Source organism: Populus nigra, chromosome 9, assembly GCF_951802175.1.
Source record: "Populus nigra chromosome 9, ddPopNigr1.1, whole genome shotgun sequence".
Taxonomy (NCBI): Eukaryota; Viridiplantae; Streptophyta; class Magnoliopsida; order Malpighiales; family Salicaceae; genus Populus; species Populus nigra.
Genome location: NC_084860.1, coordinates 7525055 through 7535638, shown reverse-complemented (window position 1 = coordinate 7535638; position 10584 = coordinate 7525055).

Below are 10584 nucleotides of genomic sequence, written 5' to 3'. Positions count from 1 at the left end.
GATTTTTGTTTATTTTGTGGATAAAGAAGTCGCCACCTAGTATTTTGGTCACTAGAAACCCTAACTGGTTTTTCAGAGATTCTAAGGCAAGAGATTGGTTGCATAAAGGGAAGGTATTAGCAACCCTAGTACGCCCCACCTAAGGTAAGTTGCTTGGTATTTGGTTTGCCTTATAATTGCTATGGTGTTGGTGTTTTCTAATCCCATTAGTTTTCCTAGGTTTGATCCAAACTAAATTTATTAAGATAGAAATCCAAGGAGATTCCATGTGCTTTAAAAGCTCATTTTTCCCTTAGTGTTTAAAGAGTTTGTGACTCGTAAATCGCAAGGAGGAGGGACAAAAATTTAGTAATCTAAGGAAATTCAGGGCGCTTTAAAAGCCTATTTTTGCCTTAGTGTTTCATACTCTCACGGCTTGTAAATCGTGGAGTAAAAAAATTGAAATGTCCTCGATTATAATCAAGGCTTCTTTCAAGGATGTGTGACGACTTATTATTCCTATAAAATTATTTTGGATATTTACCACTTAAGGTTTCTTTATTCAAATATTAATAATGAATAATAACAAGTTATTCCCAATAATATTTTGGATATTCATCCATTTGGGATTTCTTTATCCAAACATTAACGGTAAATAATAGATGAATTCCCCCCAAAATAAGATTTTTTATTTTTTTGGAATATTGGCCAATACCCTTTGGAGTTTTACAAACATGTTGTAAAATGCAAGAATGCAAGAAAATAATTTTTGTTGTGTTTAATAAATCCATGCGAAAACACATTTTCGAATCTTCCAATATTTTTTTGTATAAAAAAGAGCGTTCAAAACATATTAGCTTATTGGCCATATGCAACACACAAGATAAAGAATATATATATATATATATATATATTTGTCACATTGCGTCGAAAACCAGGTATTCTAAATACAAGATTGATATTTTTTACAAAACAAAAGGACCTTAAAATAAATATGCTAGAAAATCATAAATTACTTTCTCTTTCTTTTATTTTTTTTGAAAAAAAAAAGAAACTGTAGGTCCGACTTGGTCACTTGCTTGGGCAAGTGACCCGGCTGGGCACAAAAAGGGTGCAGTCCTCCCAAAGAATGGCGAGTTACTGTTCAAAGAATTAATTCACTTGAACAGTACAAGCGTAAGGTAAAACGCATGCAAAGAGACCACGCTATTGTTCAAGTGAATTAAAATTCACTTGAACAGTGCAAAAATAAAGAAAAAAACAATGCATGAAAAGAGGAGAAAAGAGCAAACCTGGAGGCGAAAGCGAAGAAGTTGCAGCGACGTTGAAAGCGTGTTCGTTTGTTTCAAGCCTTTTCCTCCTGTTTTGTATTTGTGTCTGTTTTCTGGTTTTTTCTTTCCTCTGCATCTTTGTCACTCTCTCTCCCTGGTTCCTACACTTTCTTCTTCCCTGTTCTGCAGATGTTATATATAGAAAAATGAAAGCAAAGACCGAAAGGCAGTCCCTGTTTGTTTATGGTTTCTCTTTCTTTTATCGTTTTTCTTGCTCTTTCTTCTCCTCCTTCTCTTCTACTGCTTGCCTTCCTGAACTCACAGCAACGCAAGGATGAAGGAAAGAAACTTCGTCTGTTCTCTGCATTTTTTTTCTCCTAACTGCCTGCCTCTCTTGCGTTTTTTCTTATCTTTCTTTTTTTTTCTCCATTCTTTCTTTCTTTTTTCTCCTCCCCTTCCCTTAGGAGAAGAGGCTTATATAGCCTAACATGCAGCTCTATTTAGGAAACAAATATTACATTAATTCTAGGTTGTAATCTCGGGTGAGCAAAAAATAGGAAACCATAATATTTGATTCTGATTCTGTGATCAACAATGATTTCTTTCCAAGTTAGAGGATGGTGCGGCTCCTTTTCGTCCTTCCATAGTTGGGACCATGAGGCACCAGTTGGTTCCTTTGAAATGAGGTAAAAAAAAATGTGGTTTGTAGATAAAAGTAAAGAAGATAATCGGGGTAGCTATGTAGAGAAAAAGGAAAGAATTGCAAACGGGGAGGCATTGTTTTCCTTTTATGATCTAATTCCTGTTCTTCAATTTTATCACCCGACAAAATTTCTTCTAATTTTATCTTCAATCAACTCCATTTTTTTAGCAACTTTTCCATTTGGTCCTTAGTCCAAAAAAAGGCTTTAAATTGACCTGCAATTGGTCTTCAATCTTTAAGCATCTTGTAATTGTGTCCCTGCAAACTTGGGCAAAAATCCTTCTCGCGGCAAGAATCCCTACTTTCACATTAGATATTCAAACGGGAATATCTTGAGCTTATGATATTGAAATCAAGTGATTCAAAAGCCCAAATTCATCTACATGTCCCAGACTACAACTTTGATGAAGATTCGAAGTGAGATAAATTCATTTTGAATAACAGAATTGCAATCAAACTCGGCTGGAAACCTTCTCGCGGCAGGATTCTATGTTTTCACGCTAGATTTCAAACAGGAATATCTTGAGCTTCTGATATCCAAATCAAGCCATTCAAAAACCCAAATTCATCTACGTGTCCCGAAGTATAACTTTGATGAAGGATTCAAAGTGAGATAAAATCGTTTTAGATAACAGAATCTGGCAGGGATCTGGTTGGTCAAAAAGGTTTTTCTTGATCTGACAATACTAAGCATCCAAATCTGACTAAGAGTCTGCCCTAAGAACAGTGACCCCTATGATCCAATAAAGGTGTAGGTCAATTCTTCAACATATCATGAGTGACAGAATATAGCTAGGATAGTCAGATATTGTACGAAACCAAGTCAGAATCAGAGCCTAAGTTCGAACAAAAAATTGTGACAGTAGTAGAATTAGTTTTTTTTAGTGCAAATTATTAGGGATTTATCCAACCTTAAAAACAAGATAACGAATGAACAAATTTAGCATTATGAAGACCCCTAGTTAGTCTAAGAAACCTGACGATTTTGGTAGCAAAGGGGGAAGATAAGAAGAGTAGAATAGAACTCAAATAGGGTTCCAAAAAAAATATTTCTTTCTCCTCCGCTTTTGTCAATTTTCCAACAAACATGAACCACACTCCTACACTCGGTTCAAAACGGGTATACATCGTCTCCAGCACGTGGGGTCTAAAATTGAGTAACAACAACTCTATTGATTTTCCTTTGCATCTTTTGGAATTTACTCCAAGTTTATAAAATTCTTTAAGGATTTGGCTGATATTTAAATACCAAGAGTTGACTAGAAAATTTTAAGGATTATTTTAGATTTTCACCAATTTTAACTGGGAGTATTTTTTACCACAATATATGAGTTGTAGAGAACCCTTTTGCTTTCCAAGATAGGTAAACCCTGATATGGCACCTACATGTATCCTTCACATAAAAATTTATTTGGGCTTATAATAAATTCAAAATGCTAATTTTATTCATGGAAGTAAATCTTTATTTTTAACCATAGACAGACCATCGGTTAAGAACTCATTAAAACCTTTAAACTATATATAGACTACACAATGCAGCTTACCTTAGGTAAGATGCGCTACACTTGGGTCTCCTAGTGACCTTGAACCAAAAAACTAGGTGGGGACACCTCGATCCTGGCGTCCGCTACGCCACGCGCCCATATGCAACAAAATGACGACTCCACTGGGTAATTTCCTCTTTTTAAAAAGTTTTGGACTAAGCTTTATGTGTTTTATGTGGTTTAATTGACTTGATGTGTTTAAATTTTCACATTTAGCTTCTTTTTTTACACTTTAGCATGTTTTATCCTGTTTATGCATGTATGTTGGATATAGATGAATGTCTTCATACATCACTAGTTTATTTGTGATATATCATTTTGAAATGCACACACATGAAAATTTTAGGTCAGATAGGGAAGTAGCGATTTACCATATGACTTTCAATTGGGGTTTAAGTTCGTGAAATCATCCAGCTCTTTGCTGAGTGCTTGGATTGGTAGTGATTTGAATGCGTACAATCTCACTACCGATTGAGCCCCCATATTACCTTCATGAGGGTAATTACTGGGACAATAAGAGACCCTTTCAAGACTATATAATACCTACCTCAATATCTCACATAAAATGACATAGATCCTATCTATAGGAATTATGTTCCACAAATAAATATTGTTGTATTAAGACATGCTTAACCCTAAAAAGCATCTTCAATTGCAAGACCTAAGGCTGATAACATGGCAACCATTAAATAGATGACCTCTATTGAATATGGATTGCATTCTGAATCCCTATAGCTGTTAGAAGGAGATTGGACGAGATTGGATGATAGTAAATTACCACTCATAAGAAATGTGAGCTGCTTTGGAAATGACTTGAAAAAGCTCATCTCACACATGAAAAGCATCCACGAGAATAAGGTTTTAAAGAAATATGGTAAGATAGTGGAAATCATGAAGGTGTCCGTGTAGAATTCAAAAATTAAGACCTTGATGCATTTTTAGGACTCGGAGTATCAGTGCTTCACTTTTGGGAATGTAGACATGTGTTCTACTTTGGAAGAACATGGTTTACTGGCCGAATTCCCTCAAAATTTATACAATATCTACTTTCACCAAAGGCGTAACAGAGTGTTATCTGAATTGACCGAATTGATCAAAGTTCCAAATCTCCATAAGATATTGGAGAAACGTGCTACTGACCAAAAGTGGAAGATGATCAAAGAGGTATTCGAAATGAGGAAGAATAACTATATATTTGCTTGAGAAAAGGGTAGAATACTTGCTTTAGGAATTTTAGGGTTGGTGTTATTTCCAAACCTTACTAGAATAATCAGTTTAGAGGCAGCTGCAGCTTTTATTGCATATAAAAACACCAGATAAATTCCACTGAGGCGATACTAGTAGAAACTATCTCAACACTCAACCATTGTAAGAGGGTTAGTAAAGAATCAATGAGATGTTGTGAACAATTGTTGTACATATGGTTGATTATCCATATAAAACTAAGAGGCCAGTATTTAACAAGTTCTTGTGGTTTAGTAAAAAGCCATTAGAGATACAGTTAAAGAAGAGGAATGAAAGCACTTGAGTAAGGAAAGCTGGAAAGTAAAATTACAAGGAATCCTGCAAGGAGAAGTGAAGTGAAAAGTCTTATGGATGAGAGCAACAAATTGCTTGATGAGTTATGGGAAAAAATGATGGGTGCCTTTGATGGGAGTGATCGGATATGTCAACTATGCACCCATTTTGGTTGTGAGGCAACTTAGAGGCGTATTGCATGTCTCAAGAACATTTGGGTTATCCCAATTCTCTAGGTTATTCAATGATCAATCTGCTTTAGAAGTTGTGAAGAACATCAAGCAAGACTAGTGAAAAGTATCCAAGGTGGAGAAATCTATCACTAGTCACCATCCTCATGACTCTTGGATTCGAAGTCGAGACTTCGCAAGCTATTTAACTAACTAAAAAAAAGAGGATTAACAACAAGGAAGAGTTGAGAAAACAACTAGAAAAACTCCAAATAGAGGTGGGCACCAGCAAAGCCCTCTAGATATCCCTTAAGGCGTAAATCCTCACTGAAGAGACATTGAGAAAGTTGATAGAGCAATAGCTGGAGGAAAAGAATAAGAAAATCATGTACTTAGACAAGCAACTAAAAGGAGAAAAGGTAGCTAGAAACCAAACTAAAAAAAAGCGAGAAGAATTGGGAATATATTGGATGAAAACCAGTACTGAGCTAGAGGTTTTGAAAACCAATTTCAATGATTGCCAAGAAAAGGCTGATATGTCTTTAAAAACTCAAGCTAAAATAGAAAGTCAAATTGAGCAATATGAAAGGCTATACAAGAAACATGTGATGCTGGAAAGTGAGTTGGCTGAAGAAAAAGCCAAAGAAAAGGTTGTTGGAATCTTCAAAATTGATTTGGATAAAATAAGAAATGAGATTAACTTGCTAAAGGAGAAGCTCGACAAAGAAAAGACCAAGGAAAAGCATTTTAAAAAGAAGAAAAAATTGTTTAAACACCATAACCAAATGATTGTCACTAACAACAATCAACTAAATAGGAACAATATGTTCCTCTTGGAGAAAATAAGAAACATGGATGAGCAGATTGACTGGGCCCTTGTCTATGCTCGAAGATTTTGCCATAATGTCTGTCAAGTTGAAGGGATGTTCACCAATATCAACAAAGCATGACTAAGACTAATGCTTTTCTTAAGGACATAGAAAACAAAGGCTTTGCTATCTCTTTGTAAACAATGATTATGAGTAGAAGAGATTTTAAATGTAAAAATTTTCATCAAATATTAATGAAAAGGGCTTAAACTCAACCTTTTGAACAATATCTCTTTATGACAAGTATATTTTTATTAAATATTGGCTCAAATTAAATTGTCTCCGTAGCTATAAAAGGATAAGAACCCTACCCGTTTATAAAGGAATGGTGGCCATATATTATCCCAAGGTATAACTAATCTATATCTAACATAAATCATCATGCATAATCATACATCCATATGCATCTACATTTATGAATTATGGAATGTTCATGGCAAGTATTCAAAATATAGGTCTCCATGTCAGAGTCTACAATATTAGGCTTCATAAAAAGATAGTGAACGAAGAGAGGGCTCACTTGGAAGCCCACTACTAAAAAAAGCTAAAAGATTTTAAGAATAATATGGCTTGAATAGCTAATTTACTCGAGCAACTCCTATGAGTATAGTCTAGGGAAGGGACATCCAGTCAGCAGTCGAACATACTATTATCACTAATAGTTTTGGTTATCCTTGACTCATAAAACTTAGAGCAATATCCTACGGCTGAACCACAAGGAACAACTAGCATTCTAGTAGCTCGCCCGATTACACCTACTTAAGTGTCATCCATAATAGATCTAACAATGGAGGAACCCCACAGAGTTACACACCTTGATCATTTTGATCAAGATAAGTGGACTACGTTGGAGGAAAGATTGAAGGTTGTTGAGGGATTTGACTTTTATAACCTAGTTAGAGCAACTAAAATATGTTTGGTGTCAAATATAAGGATGCCTAAGAAGTTTAGGGTGCCAAAATTTATCAAGTACATGGGACTAGAATGCCTTATTACAAACTTTAGGTCATACTACAACAAAATGGTGGAGGTCATACACAATAAAAAGTTGCTCATTCATTTTTTCCCAAACAGCTTGATCGGTTTTGTGTTAAGCTAGTACATGACTTTGGATAACATAAGGATAAAAAAATAGAGTGATCTTGCTAATGCTTTCTTGAAGCAATACAAGTTCAATATTAACATCGCTTTGGATTGGACAAGTTTGATAGTGATGGAGAAAAGCAACAAAACCTTTGTTGGAGAAAGAGATGGTGACTTTATTTGCCAACACTTTTAAGTCCTCATATTATAAGCATCTAATAGGTAGCTCTGCCCAATATTTTTATGATGTTGTTATTATTGTTGACAGAATAGAACAAGGGATAAAAACCGGTAGAATTTTGAAATCTACCTAGAAAAAAAGGGTTTACTAGGAAGAAAAAGGATATTGAGGTAGGCAATGTAGAAGGAGGATATAAGGGTAAAAAGAATTACCAAAACCAAAATTACCAAACCCAAAGCTACCGAACCCCGTCTTCCCAAATATCCAGTATTAAGCCTCTTCCAGTAAACCAACTCATTAACCCGCAAGAAAACCAAGCCGAAAAAAATCCAAAATGTCCTACCAAAGAAACTAAGAGAAACTCTCACATCTACCTATGCCCCTAAAAGAGAGTTATGAAAAATTACTAAGCATAGGTCATGTGGCCCCTCTTTCATATCCACCACTAAAACCTCTCTTCCCAAATTAGTACAAACCAGAGCTAACCCATGAGTACCATGCTGGAAATCATGGCTATAATATTGATACTTGTTAAGCATTCAAGAGAAAGCTCTTACTCTTGAACTCTCTGCCCAATCATGCTTCTAGTAGTGGGAGAGTAAATGTTATAAAGTTTGGAAGGAAGAAAGAAAAGGTTTTGAGGGTAACTATGGATAGGTTGCATGACATGCTAGTACAAGCCGGGTACTTGCCAATAAAAATAAATCAAGTTCAAGGAAGAGTGATAACTTTTATATGTTCCATAAAGAAATGGGACAAAACATCGATGAATGTGAGGAGTTTCACTAAAAGGTGATACAAATGATGACTGAGGGTCTACTACAAATAGAAAAGAAGGAAAAGGATAATGTCATAGGCATGATAAGCTTCAAAGGGAAGAAAGTATAGGCATGTAGGCTCCAACATACTAAGAGTAATCCATCGAAGCTCGTCTTTACAAGGCCTGCCTTCACTCATAATAGGAACTATAATGCATTGCCTCATAACTATAGTAATCCACCTAATGTTGAGGTACCTGCTCTTATGTTCCAAATCAAGATTGATGAATTAACTTGAAGTGGCAGGTGTTTTACGTCTGAAGAACTAGAAAAACAATGAAAAGACAAAGACAAAAAAGTTATAGATGCCATCAAAGATGTGGAACTAAACAAACCTGTGAATGAAAAAGAAACTGGTGAATTCCTAATGCTAATGAAACACAGTGAGTATAGTGTGGTAAAATAGTTGAAGAAAACCCCTATCAAGATATCCCTAATGTATCTTATCCTAAGTTTTAAACACCCAACACAATACGCTGTAAAAGTTTTGAACGGGGCATATGTGCCCCAACAAATGGCCTAAATGACTACAGAGCATCTAGTCGAAAGAATCCATACGATAAATTACATATACTTTACTGAAGACAAGCTCGATGTTGGGGGAACAGGTCATAATAAGCCTTTATATATCACTATAAGATTAAAGGATTGCACCATTGGCAAAGTATTAGTGGACAATGGTTCAACTTTAAATGTACTCCTAAAACATATGTTGGATGAAATGTTAGTTGATTCAATGCATATGTTGCCAAGCACCGTGACGGTTAGGGTATATGATGGTTCCCCAAAGAAAGTGGTAGGGACCATTAAAATAGAGTTGTTCATTGACCCATAGGTTTTTTAGCAACTTTGCAAGTGATGGACATCCACTCATCATATAATATGTTATTAGGAAGGCCTTGGATACACATCGCTGGCATTGTGGCATCATCCTTGCATTAATGTTTGAAGTATATCATGAATTGAACATTGATGATAATTAAGGTCGAAAAGACCTTGATAATGGTGCAGAATGTGGTAGTCCCTTACATAAAAGCCAAAGGGAGCGACAATGGAAATTTCTATGCTTTTGAAATTATTAATGCAGAATAGGTGCCAGAAAACATGGTAATGAGAAAACTAGTAATTTCTAAAGCTACAAGAATGGTGGCCAAATATCTCTTAAAGAATAGACATTTTTTCCAATATGATCCTATCTCAGGGAATCCTGAGAGGATAAGTCTGATAAGGTTGAAAACTGTTAATCACAGATTTGGGCTTGGCTTTAAGCCTAAAAGGAAGATTATAAAAGGGTTATCGATATCAAATGAGAAAAAAGGATGGTTAGGCTGAAATGAAGGGAACCAGAAGAAAAAGAGATTGTCATCCCCTGATCCATGTATCATTCCCCAAGATTGCTTATGTAACACACCCTGAAGATATGATGGATGTCCCTACCTAAGGCTTGACTACTGTAGGAATCAACACATTGGAATAAGATGACAGAAATATCAAGAGCTACAACGAGAAAGGAAAGGTTGTGGAAGGAGAAAAGTTGCTACCGCAACTAACTGTCCACACCGTAAATGAAACAAAAACAAAAACCTTTATGCGAAACCTAGAAAATGGTGAAAAGTTCTAAAATTAAGTGATTCAAAAAGCTCCTATAGTCTTCAAAAGTAAATGACATTGTTGTTTTAGTGTGCTTTCTGTGTTTGTCTTTGATACCAAGTTGGTAATTTTGGCTCACTATGTCAACATATGGTTTTCATTGTAGTTGAGCCTTTCTTTTATCAATGATCATGCATTTTCATAGATTTTTCTGTCTCTTTGTAAATCACACACTTATACTGAAACACCTTTCTATTTCAAGAAATATGAAAGCAGATCGTCTGCAAAATCACAAGCACATTACACTAAGAATGAATGGCCAAATTTTGATTAGTACACAATTGCAATTGTAGAAAATGAATGGGAAGAGGATGATGTAAAAGAATTCAAAGCTATTAGAGCAATCAGAGCGAGCTTGAAAACCAACAAAAGAAAAATTAGAGACAATTAATGTCGGTATAAGGCAAGATCAAAGAGAATTAAAAATAGGAACTTTAATCACTGCTAGCAAAAGAGCAAACTTGATCTCACTACTACACAAGTTGTCGATGTGTTTTCTTAGTCATACGTAGATATGTTTGGTTTAGTACATAAGTTACCATTAAATGAAGAAAGTATACTTGTGAAGCTGAAACTACGAAAAACTCATCCAGATATAGTGCTCAAGGTGAAAGCCGAGATAGAAAGGCAATGAGATGTTGGTTTTTTAAAGGTGGTTAGGTACCCCCAATAGGTGTCTAATATAGTGGTGGTTCCCAAGAAAGGCGGCAAAATAAGGTTATGTGTAGACTACAGGGATTTAAATATAGCAAGCTCGAAAGACGACTTCCTTTTACCACACATTGATGTCCTAATTGA